This window comes from Panthera tigris, chromosome A2 (assembly GCF_018350195.1).
Source record: "Panthera tigris isolate Pti1 chromosome A2, P.tigris_Pti1_mat1.1, whole genome shotgun sequence".
Taxonomy (NCBI): Eukaryota; Metazoa; Chordata; class Mammalia; order Carnivora; family Felidae; genus Panthera; species Panthera tigris.
The window spans coordinates 1,698,158-1,710,421 of record NC_056661.1 but is presented as its reverse complement, the minus strand read 5'-3'; the positions used below and the strand labels follow the sequence as shown (position 1 = coordinate 1,710,421).

The following is a 12,264-nucleotide window of genomic DNA, read 5'->3' as shown; positions in this document are numbered from 1 at the left end:
GGTCTCCAGCTCCACCCTTGAGCTCTGTGCACGGACACGGTCCGCTCCAGGAGGCCTACTCCCTACTTAGCTCCTTTTGTGTAAAAAAAATAATAATAAAAAATAAAAATAATTGAGATATCACGCACGTGCCATGAAATTCACCCATTTAAAGTATGCAGTTCAGTGTTTTTGGCCCATTCACAAGGTTGTGCAATTATATCACACCATTATTTGATTCCAGAATAGTTTCATCACCCCCGAAATAACCCTATACTCCACTCCTCGCCCCCCCCACCCCAGCCCCCAGCACCCACGAGCCTCCTTCCCATCTATGGATGGGCCCGTTCTGGACGTTTCACACACGTGGATTCACACCCCATGTGGCCTCTCATGTCTGGTTCCCTCCCTGAGCATCGTGTGTTCAGGGTCCGTCCGCGGGGCAGCGGGTGTGGGCGCCTCGCTCCTGCTTGCGGCCGAATGACATTGCACTGTATGTGTGTGTGTATGTGTGTGTATTCATTCACTGTTGGTAGACATCTAGGTTGTTTCTGTGTTTTGCCTATTACGGATAACCCTGCTGTGGACATTCGTGCATTCGTTTTTGTGTGGACGCATGTTTAAATTTCTCCTGGGTGGATACCTAGGAATGGAATTTCTAGAAGAGATAGAAAACCCATAAGGAGCTGCTGTTCCTTCACCTCAGGGTCTGTTCATCCCTCTGGGTCAGGGTTCTGCAAACTACAGCCAGGAAATCAAATCTGGCCCTCTGCCTGTCATTGCAAATAAAGTTTTATTGGTGCACAGCACACCCATTACATGTTGTTTATGGTGGCAACTGAGTTGAATCATTGCAACAGAGACCATGTGTCACCCAAAACCAAAACTATTTACTCTCTGGCCTTTTACAGAAAAAAAAAGTATATTTATAACTTAGCACTTTATTCACACACTGTAATCACCTGTTTGTGTATCTTTAAAATCCCCACACACAGACACACAGAAAGTTCCCTTAGGGCAGGAATTTGGTTTTTTATTTCATTACTTCTGTTTCTTACTATCATTAAACCTTTGCATGTGTTCCCCACCCTCACCATCCGGGAGCACAGAACACGTCAGACTCCCAGGCCTCACTTTCCTGTGGGACACTGCACTGGCCTCACTCGGGGGTCCCCGACCTCGGCTGCCCTGGGGAGTCATGCGGGACACATCCATACCGACTACATCACGTTCTGGGGGGCAGGATGCAGTGTCTGTGTATCTTGAAGCCCCCGGGTGATTCCGAGGCTTGTGGGAGCCTTGTGCTGGCTGGTTCCTAGTCCCAGATGTCTATACTGCCCTTGGATTTCGCCCTGGATGGAAGGAACCAATAGACCCTTCCTCCCATGCAAACCGCACAGAGGTAGGAGCACCTGCTGGGGCAGGGGGGGTGGAGATGGGCGTTTCCTGCATTTCCCCAAGTGTCCTGAGTCTGCCAGTCCAACAGGGAGAGGGGGACCCTTCTCACCTGAGGTCCTGGCATGTCACAACTACAGAGAGATGCACCTGCAGCCAATTCTTCCCCCGCCCCCCCCCCGGGGCAGCTGTAACTGATGACCCAAAACTTGGTGGCTTAGGACAGAAATTTATACTCTCACAATCTGAAGGCCACAAGTCCCAAATCAGGGCTTTCACAGAACCTTGCTCCCTTCCAAGGGTCCATCCTGCCTCCTCCAGCTTCTCGGGGCTCCAGACGTCCCCCCAGTGCCTGTCTCTGTGGTCCCATGGCCTCTGCCTGTGTGTCTGAGAGCCAACCCCCCTCCCCTCTCTGAGGGGACACCAGCTGTCAGATTTGAGGCCCGCCTTCCATTCAGGATGACCTCACCCCAGGGTCCTTGACATCTCACATCTGCAAAGACCCTTTCTCCAGATGAGGCCACGTGGTGAGTGTCCGGGAGAACGTGAATCTGGGCGACGGTGTCCACCCCATTGCCACAGCAGACCTTGTTGTCCCTCAAGATGAACCCGGAACTGTCCCGCACAGAACCACCCTCCCCACTTTGCGACCCGTCCCATGGTTTCTTTGGGGGATCACCCCTCCCCGCCCCCCACACCACCTCTGATGCCTCATTACTTGTCCTGTGACGTGTTTCTGTTCTGTACCTGCATGAATGCCTCTGGTCCTTCTTGGGCCAGGGAAGTGGTGGGGGCGGGGGGGGGGGGGCGGGGAGTGGAAATGCTGGAATCCACTGACAGTCACCTTGGTGATGATGTTGCAGGAGGAAAGGATATCAAGTCAACACTTTGTACCTTAAACTTACAGGTGCTCTATGCCTATTATGCCAATGCAAACAAATTTTTAAAAAGTAAGTTGGCAGTTATGTTAAAAAAAAAATGCCTCCTTAAAACGAAGACAGTGGGGGATTAACTCAGTAATCCTAGAGTGTGGTTCTCAGTGGAAAGGGGGTGGGAGCGACACGGTGGGCCGTGTCTGGGGACATCTGTGGCCCTCACGACTCCATACTCTTGGCATAAAGGGTGGGGGCCAGGGATGCTGCTCAGCCCCCATAGCACCTGGGACAGCCCCCAGGGAGTGACTCAGCCTGATGTCACCAGTGCAGGGTGGGGGGACCCTGTCATAGATACCGAAAGTAAGGATAACTTTCAACTGAACATAAGTGATGTTTATTTATCAGTCATGTTTCAAAAAGAAAAAAAGAAAAAAAAAGAATGAGCCGTGGATGTGTCTCCCTGAAGTGGTGACAGCTTGGGACCCTGCTTTCCGGCGGAGGACAGGCCAAGGGCACAGGGACAGCTGCTCTGGGGTTTTATGGTGCTTCACGGTCAGGCTTGGATGCGAACCGTCTGAATCTGCTGGATTTTATTGCAAGGCCCCAAGCGGGCAGAGGGCACGAGTGGTAGCTGCCAGCCCAGTTTCGTTCCAAGAAACAGAGCACAGAGAAACTTCCAAGAGAGGTGCCCAGGGAGGGGATTGCCCGGCGGCTCCCCAGAAGGGCCAGTCACAGTCAGAAAGACACAGTTCCCGTTCGTTTCACTGCCTGGGCAGCTTCCTGTGCTGGGTGGTTTTCTCGGCATTTCTGAGACCAACCAAGAAAAAGAGTAGACGGTCTGTTTGTCGTCCTTCTAGGAGAGTCCCGGTGTGGGGCAGGGGGACCCAGAGGCAAAGCCGCAGAGCAGGAGCCGGGGGGCGGGGGGGGGGGGGTCTCTGTGTGTGATTGCATCAATGCCTGCAAGGTGATCTAGACCTGTGTCCCTGGCACTGCAGACACCAGGCCGGGCCCCACCCGCTTGGTGCCAGGACTACCCGGGTGTGACAGACACAGCCATCCCCAGACACTGCCCAGTGTGTCTGGGGGCAGGAACCCCCCAGGTGAGATCCCCCCGACCCAGCGACCCCTCCACACATGCGCACGCACACATGTGCATACACACTAACACACACGCACGTGCACACACACACACACACACACACACACACACACACACTGGCATGTGAAAGTCTCCACCCACTCCTGCATATAAAGAAGGGCCTTACTAATGAAAAAGCACAGAGTCAATTAGCCAAGCCTTCTGGACTCTTCCTTGCCCTGAACAGGCGAGCCGCAGGCAGCAGGTGTCTCCAGCACCGTCAGGGGCCCCGCTTGCTCTGCAGAAGCAGTCCTCACACCTTTCTGGGGAGCGGAGGAGAAAGAAGGGACAGTAAGCTTCCCCCCGGAGCCATGCCGTGCCCCCATAACCCCACGTGGCCCCCGTCCAGCCGCTTCCCCCGTGGAGGCTCTGACGTGCATGCCGTGAGGATGAGATCTGGGGGAGGGACGGAGGATGCTGCAGCGCCTCAACCGCAGCCCGAGTCGGCCCCGACCCCGGGAGCCACCGCTCCTGCTGGCAATAATTTGGATTTGCTTCCACGTGGCTTCTGTCCTACACGATCTGCGTTACATTATCCTTATCGCCGTTGCTGTGGGGAAGCGCCCTGGGCACCGCACTTGCCCTTTTCGTCCTCACAGAGACCGCAGAGCGATGCCGGGGGTCCCCATGTTTCAGGCAAGGCATCAAGGTTCACAGAGCCAGCCGGCAGGTGTCCAGACAAACGCCTGGAGCCATGGCTGGAACTTACTCCACCCCCACCCCCACTGCCCCTGAGGCCAGACAGACTGACCTCTCAAAGCTTCTGAGCAGATCCTGGCCGGCTGTCTTCTAGAACCTTCTAGAATCTTCTAGGCAGTTCGTCTCACTTAAGCATCTCTCCCTGAAGTCAGAATCTACCCTCTTTTCTGTCTTCAGGAGCGAGAATCAGGCTAATAATAATGAAAAGTGTCCTAATAATGGAAAAGAGGGTAGTGACACACTCTGGGAGGAGGCCCTGAAAATGTTGTCGTCTTGAGGCAGGTGTTGGTGACACCCGTGTCACATTTAAATGCACACAGCTGTAATGAGTGATATCTGTTTGCTCATCTGTACGTGTGTTAGCGTTTTATACTTGAACAAGAGGGTGTGGGAAAACACAGGGTGACGGAATCCGAGACCCGTAGCTCACTGGCCATGTTGTGGGGTGATGGCTAATTGCATGAGTGCCCCCCTCCCCCTGATGGGACCTTTCTGCAGCCTTTTTGAAGGCGTAGCTGCATTAAGCCCCCCGTACCTTTGAACTCAGGATTTACACTTAGGAATTTATCTTTAGGGGAAAAAAAGAGAGGCATACACAGACATCGTGTGAATGGATATTCGTTTTACGTGAATAGATTTTCATGGCAAAGAGGAGAAAAACAGAAACAACCCAGGCATCTAATGATGGGCAATTATATATCTTCATGTTTCTATATTTATATGCGTACGTATGGTGGATTCCTGCTGTGTGGTTCTGTTCTGCGAGGTCACTGCAGACACAGAATTAGTGGGCAGCAGGCGCGGCTCCTGGGGACACGCTGGGTCAGGTTCCTGGAGCCTCTGGTCACATCGCGGTCAGCCGATCAAGTCATAACCTCGTGTCACACGGGCTTCCGTTTAAAGACACTTCGATACACAGCTGACTCGTTAACGTCGCGCTCACAGCCAACGGCGCAGAAACTGCCGAACGAGGCTTGTCTGACACGTGTACTTTCTCCGTGAGGCGTGTCGCGGCCGGGAGCACCTGCCAGCACGGCCGCCGTGCACCTGGACGGACTCACGCGGCCACCGAAAGCGCAAAGTGCGAATGCCGCGGCCCTCGGTGTTGAGAAGGCCCTCTGGTTACAGCCGGAGCTGAGCGCCTCGTCCCACCGCAGCTGGGAACGTGGGTCAGTGACAGATGTTTCACTGCTCTGCACATGTCTGAGGATGACTGAGAAATGCGCCCCCCCCCCCGAGAATCGATTGGGGTTTAGTGAGTGGGCAAATTTGAGAACAAGGAATCTGCAAACTGTGAGCCATGACTGCATCCCAGCCGGCGGCCCTCAGCACAGGATGCTCAGAGTTGCCCAGGCAGCAGGGAGGGGGCCCGAAGCGGGGAGACTTCACCAGCAGTCTCCCACCCCCCACCCTGCTCTGTCTCCCCACTCGGTGCTGCGTTTTCTGGTGGCTCTCACCCAGCCCTCCCTTAAGGCTAGTTCTGCCCCCAAGGGTCATGGGCCATAACTGGGGACATCTGTGGTCATGACAAAGTTGGAGGCTCTTGGCATCGAGGGGCTGGGGCTGGGGATGCTGCTCAGCCCTCACAGTGCCCAGGACGCCCTCAGAGAGTGACCGGGCTCCCATGTCTGTGCCAAGGGGGAGAAACTCTGCATTAATTATTTAGGGAAAAATATTGAGTCCAGTCTTACCCACACAAGAGAGCAGAGTAAACCCCCAGGGGTCAGAAGGTACAAACCAGGGTGGTCCCTGTGTCTGTGAGTCACTCCCTCTCTCCCTCCGCCCAGTGTGTGTATTTCTCTGTGTGCAGCCTCCCAGGACGGCACTAGTCAGTCAGATGCTTACGGAACACTCGGGGGGTTCTCCTGAGGGTCGGTGGAGCCCCTTAACCCAGGGGGTCTCACCGGGGGGAGATTCTGCCCCCCAGGGGACATTGGGGATGTCCGGGGACATTTTTGGTGGTTTCACCTCTAGCGGGGCTCCTGGCGTGGAGTGTCTGGGGGCCAGGGATGGTGCTCAGGACACCCCCAGAGAACTGCCCGCACTGGTGTCCCCAGTGCCCTGGGAGAGACCTGCTTTAGAGAGAACCCCCCACCTGCCTCCTTCCTACACCTGAGACCCTGGAGCCTCCCGGAGCCTTGGCCGGACCTCCCCCCGCAGGCAGTGGGCTAGGAGGTTTCCACCCAACGTCCAGCCCCGCCCCCTACCCCCTACGACTGTGGACTGTGATGCCTGCCCCCCTGGGGTACAGAGCAGCTGACACAGGTCCATGTGGCCCAGGAGTGGCAGCAGTGGCATGACCCTTTGTGTAAGTGGAAAAAAACCCTGTTGGTTTGTGGAAAGAGCTAATAATGTTTGCAGAGGAAGAGGGGCACCGGAGAGCTTGGGAGCCAGAGGGACACAGCCTGTGCCGGCCCAGGGGCAGCGGCTTCTGTTGACCCTGCGGGGCAGGCCCACGGCAGAATCAGCCCCAAGGACCCGCACCACTCCCCCAACTCCAAACTTGAGTCTAGCTGCCGGCTTTTCAAAGTGTGGGGGCGGTCCCCGGCAGCTGCAGGTGTCCCCCTGGCCTCCGTAGCCTGGGGCTTCCTCGGCTGCACGAAGGAGGCCACGTCCACGGAGATGCAGCTGGACGGGACAGGGTCCCCACTCGCCTCTCCCTCGTGGCCCTGGTGCTCCCTCGGGCAGCTGGTGTGGCACGGGGTGTAGGCTGGCACTCAGGGTCTCAGTCTCAGGGCCACCCTGCCAGCTGGACCCGGTGGCCCCCAGCGGCTGTCACACCATGTGCACGCAGTATCAGAGAGATTCAGCCCTGTCCAGGGTTCCGCCTGGTGCAGGGGTCCCGTCCCCTGGAAAACAACAGCTTCAAAGTGCCCAGGCCCACCCCGGTCTGGTCTCGGGACTTCCTCCCCTTCCTGTTGACCCCCTGGCCCTCGGCGGCCAGCCTCAGATCCCTCGGCTTCCTGTGCCCGTATACCTGTCACCTCCTCCGCCCGAGGTTCATTGGTTTGCCCGGAGCCTGCACTTTCCACCTCCCCCTTTTTCATCCCGGCACGGGGCTTCCGGCAAAGTAGAAAACCAGACGTGGAAAAACACCAAGGCTTACATCTCAAGGCTCAGTTCCTGAATGTTTTGTTTTCCTGACACTGGTGTGTCCGACGGACCGGACCGTCGTGTTCCAGAACGGGGAGTGTCCAAGCTGCAGAGAAACACAGTTCTCTCTCCCGACTGGATCGGCTATGAAGAGTGAAGCGGACTCTCCAGAAGACCCCGCTTTCTCCGGAGGACGTGGCCGATTCCCGTTCGCCCACCACGTTTTCGGCGACCGCGCCGTATTTCCCCGAGAAAAGCTGGAGGTGGCCAAGCAACCACTACGGCACCCGCTCCCTCTCCCTCTGTCTCCCCCGCTTCAAACCGAGTAAAGTGGTGTCTTTGGAAAAACTGGAAAAGGTACAGCGCATTCATTCTTACTTCATGGGTTTGGAATCTGTTGTTTTTTAGCAAAAGGAACAAGCAAGCCACAGTGCTTCATGTGCACGTGACACACTGGGCCTCGGTCACCGTGGACAGGGCTCCGGGCTCGGGGCCAGGAAACCCGAGTGCACACCCCAGGTCTGCCCCTAACCGGCTCTGTCACATTTGGCGGATTCCTTTCATCTCCGCCACGGAAACAACATCCTCCAACTTCCCAAGAATGTTGCAGAGATTAAACGTGGCCGTAGATCTGAAGAGGCAGGATTCCGGCCCTGGGGCAGGTCTCTGGCAGGTGTGAGCGGCCGCTTTGGCCGTCGCAGGGCGGGCGCGTGTGTGCGTCCAGGAAGCCTGTCCACCCGGCTCGGCCGGGGCCTGTGCTGCGTTCGTGGTCCTTGGTGCCCCGCAACCCCCAGCCCCGCCACCCAGCCCTCTGGCCACTCTCATTCCCACGACGTGCGCCTTCTCTCCTCGACTCCGGGTCCATCCGGCGGGCTGGTTGCCAGCTCTTGTCCATCTCTTCAGAGAACCGGCTTTTGGTTTCGTTGACTCTCCTGCGGTTTTTTAGTCTCTGTTTCATTTTTTCATTTACCTCCGCTGTGTGTTTGTCATTTCCTTCCTCCGCCGGCCCCGGGGTCTCTTGCCACTTCTCGTTCCTTAAGGTGTAGAGTCAGCTCGTGGATCCGCGATCGTCCTCTTAACAAAGTCTATTTATTTCAATGTCAGTCTCATCCAGAAACAGCCTTACAGAAACATCCAGAATAATGCTGGACCACACACACCGGGACGGCCCGTGGCCCAGACAAGCCGACGTGGAAAATGAGTCACCCCAGGTCTCCCAGGCTGGGGCCACTTGTGCAGCTGGACGGCCCCTCAGAGCCCTGGGGCCATCGATCGCCACACTCCCTGGGAAAGCAGGACAGGGCGGCCGCTGGGGAGGTGGTGACAAGGAAAGCTGAGGGGCAGCCAGGCGCCCGGGCACACGCTCGTAAACACGTGTCCACGGCAGCCACGAGGTGCAGACAGCCCAGAGGTTGATCGGCACATGAACGGGTGAACGAAACATGGTCAGTCTGCACACGCACACGTCCTTCGGCTGCGAGCAGGGGGGGAAGCGCCCATACCCGCCGCCCTGGGGACAGACCCCAAACACACCACGCTCAGGGAGGGAACCAGACACGAGAGGCCACACGGGGTTTGAGTCCGCGTGGGTGAAACGTCCAGAACAGGTTCATCCATAGAGGAAGGGGGCTCGTGGGGGCTGGGATTGGGGGAGGGGGAGGGGTAAATGCTAAGGGGGAAGGGGTTTCTTTTGAGGGTGATGGGATGTTCTGGAACTAGATAGAGTGTGGTGGTTGCACGATAATGTGAAGATACCACTGAACTGCATGCTTAAAAATGGTTAAAACGAGGGGCGCCTAGGTGGCTCAGTCATAGAGCATGCGATTCATGATCTCAGCATTGTAAGTTCAAGGCCCACATTGGTCATGGGGCCTACTTAATTTTAAAAAATGGTTAAGGGTGGCTCAGTGGGTTAAGCATCCGACTCTCGGCTTCGGCTCAGGGCTCAGGTTACGATCTCACGATTCGTGGGTTTGAGCCCCGATTCTCTCTCTTTCTCTCTGCCCACCCTCCCCCATTTATTTGCTTTCTCTTTCTCGTTACGTAAATAAGTGAACTTTAACAATATAATACAATAAAACTTTTTAAATGGTTGAAACGCGTGTCACACGATGTATACGTTTTGTCAGACGTGCACACGTTGAACCTGACAATCACGTACTTCAAATGGTGAGTGCTGTGGTTTCCCAACTGACCTCGCTGTGAAGCTGCTAGAAAGAAGCGGGGCGGGCGAGAGAGGAGGAGGAGTCCAGCGTGCCACGGCCGGGGGCGGGGGTGTCGCGGTCAGGTCGTCGTCTTCCTTCTGTTCCAGCGTCTCGTGCATACGTCCAGGGGACGGGGACAGGCCCTTCCCAAACTCTTGGAACGGCAGGGCCTAAGCGCTCGGTCACAGAATGAGATCCGGCTCCGCCTGGTCTCTGCCTCGGGGTGGCAGGCGTGAAGGAGACCGTGTCCCTCCCGGTGCCGGCGTGGGACCCAGCTGGGTGCAAGTGAGACCCCCCCACCAGGCACGTGGAGCAGGGGAGGAGGCAGGACTGTGGCCAGTGTGCCGTCCAGGGGGAGCGGGGAGTCCTGGACCCCTGGGCACCTCCAATGGTCACAGAAAGTCTACCGGTGTCCCGGCAAGTTCCTTCTGAAACGCACCAGAGCACGTTCCGTAGGAGGTGGCTCTTTAGCCTGAAATCAATTTATAAGCAAATCTCTGTATTCGCTGGCGTAGCTCCATCTCCGGAGCCCGTGCTGGGGAGCAGGCGCCTGAGACGCGTGGCCCGGGGTTTGCTCCCCAAAACCAGACACACAGCTGTATCTGCCGAGAGCGGTCTTTTCAGTCAAGGATTTCGGGGTCGGGAGCAAGACGTTATTATTTTGCGTTATTTTTTTCTATTTCCTCTAAGTTATTTTTACAGTCAAGTAGGTTCATTCAGGAGCGGAAGGGCCAGTTGACGTGATGTTGTAGGATAAAGTGGGGGAGCGTCCTGGTGGCCACATCAGGCTGCTCCCCCTCCCCCTCCTCCAGGCCGGGCTTCTGTCTCTGGTCACGCTCCTCTGCTGTGCCAGTGATGCTATGTGACAGATGGCCCCAGACTCCACCCATCTATTGTCTCACAGTCTCTGTGGGTCAGGAATCTGTGCACAGCCTAACTGGGTCCTCTGCTCAGGGTCCCGCAGGCCACCATCCGGGTGCCAGCCAGGCTGCATCCTTACCCGGGGGCTTGGGGTGGCGGGGGGGGGGGAGACCCTGCCCCTGAGCCCCCTCGGGGCGTCGGCAGAGTTCGCGTCCTGGCAGCTGTGGGCTGTGCACGGGGTCCCTGCTGCCTGTCAGCTACGTGCCACACCAGCAAGGAGGATCTCAGATGCAGGGACAGAAGTCGGAGAGGCTCCACCAGAGAACGCGCGGGCTGCCCTGCGGAAGTCCTGTCCGGATTCCGCGAGATCCCCCCCGCGCGTTCTGTGTGTGCACCCCGCTTCCCGTGTGCCGTCTCTCCGAGGTCCTGCAGAGGCTCTGAGGGCCAGGGCACCGAGGCGGTGAGGGTCACAGGAGACTCACACCCCCCGGGCAGCGCCGGGCTTGGCTGCCTTCCTGCAGTAACAAGAAAAGGCGTAATGGAATTTGGACGGTTGAGAAAGGGGATGTCAGCGTGAGCAGAACCAGACACTCGATCTCATTGTTAGAAATTCCGCGTGGGTCATCGAAACCTCATCTTGGGGCAGAGGCCACTGGGAGTGGAGATTAGCTCACTCCCAGAAGAGGTTTCCCACAAACCCAGAGCCGGCACCCGTGGGCACCCGTGGGCACCCGTGGGCACCCAGGCACTGAGGTCCCTCCCCTGCTGGTCACTGGGGCCCAAGGCTGCTGTCCCTCCCTGGAGGGTTTTGTAGGGGACACACTTAGCACCATGTGGCTGATGTGGCTCCACACCCCCAGATGGACATGTAGCCCCCCAGCCTCGGCCAAGGCCTCAAGAAGCCCTCCCCTCTGCCCTCACTGGCCGAAACTTGCATCCCGGACTGTGCCTCTGGCTTCTCTGCACCGTTGCTGTGTTTGGGGGGGGGGTGGGGGGGCCACACCTCCCTCCAGACCCACATGGGTTGGCACTCGAGCGGAGGTTCCGTGCAGACACCCTGACGTTTTGCCGTAGTACAGAGAGAGGCACCCTGGCATTTGACCCCAAACCCTTCTGTCTGCACCACGTGGGCATCTGGGGCCCCTCAGGAGTCGTGACCTGCCTGGACACTGAGGATTTATGGTGTGTGCCAGGAGCAGGTGCCGGCAGCTGGGCTTCTCCCAACCCGCTGGGGCCCGAAGCAGCACACAGATTTCACGGGGAAGCTGTGGGATTGAATATCCCTAGACCAAGGTCTCCTCGTCAGCGGACACCGGGCCAGGGCGTTCTGTGCGGGGCGTCCCGGGCGCCATGGGGGCTGAGCGGCATCCCCGGCCCCTGCCCCTCGATGCCGGGAGCCCCCCCCCCCGCCGCTTCAGTCATCCAGTCATGATGACCACAGATGACCCTGGTGCTACGGGGAGCAGTGGCCCCAGCAAGACCCCACTTGAGGCTCTGGACCCCCCACAGCAGGAAAGTCTCTGAAGCTTTCTAGTCAGTCCCATTATTGGCTGTTGGATTCTGTTGTTCTTTGTTTCTAACATGAAAAATGTCCCTAGTTACAGCCAGCCCATAGGAAGAGCCCCTCTGGGTCTGCTTTTATCCAGGACTTTCCAACAGCATCAGAGGTGGGGCGGGACGTCCCTGGGGAACCACTGACCGGTCCAGGATGTGGTGTCAGCCAGCAGCTCAGAGCCCCAGAGCAAAGAACTGCCCCGACAGCCCAGCTCTGAGGCTTGTCCTCCTTGGTGTGTGCCCTGGACAGGCCATCCCCCTTCTGCAGAGTGGAGAGCGGCTGAGGTGCCCAAGATCCCCGTCTTGGTCCCTATGAATAAGGATACCTTCCATTGCAGAGGGGACCTTGCAGGTGGGAGCAAGCCCATGCCCCCGAGGTGGGGGTGACCCCAGGTGCCCCGGGGGGCCCACTGTCCTCACAAGGTCCTCCTGAGAGAGAGGCAGAGGGCCAAAGGCAGAGAGACGG

At 57.5% G+C, this 12,264-nt stretch overlaps 1 protein-coding gene and 1 long non-coding RNA gene across 3 annotated transcripts in view; one reads left to right on the top strand and one right to left on the bottom strand.

The window, feature by feature from the left end:
- GNG7 (G protein subunit gamma 7) overlaps positions 1-12,264 on the top strand; it is a 118,281-nt gene that overhangs the window by 80,792 nt on the left and 25,225 nt on the right. The gene's annotated exons all lie outside the window — the stretch shown is intronic.
- Positions 2,627-8,759, bottom strand: LOC107181027. The gene is made up of 3 exons (XR_001511819.2): positions 7,193-8,759; positions 3,515-3,650; positions 2,627-3,056 (listed from the first exon to the last, which is right to left on the bottom strand). It is a non-coding gene; the product is annotated as an uncharacterized LOC107181027 (long non-coding RNA).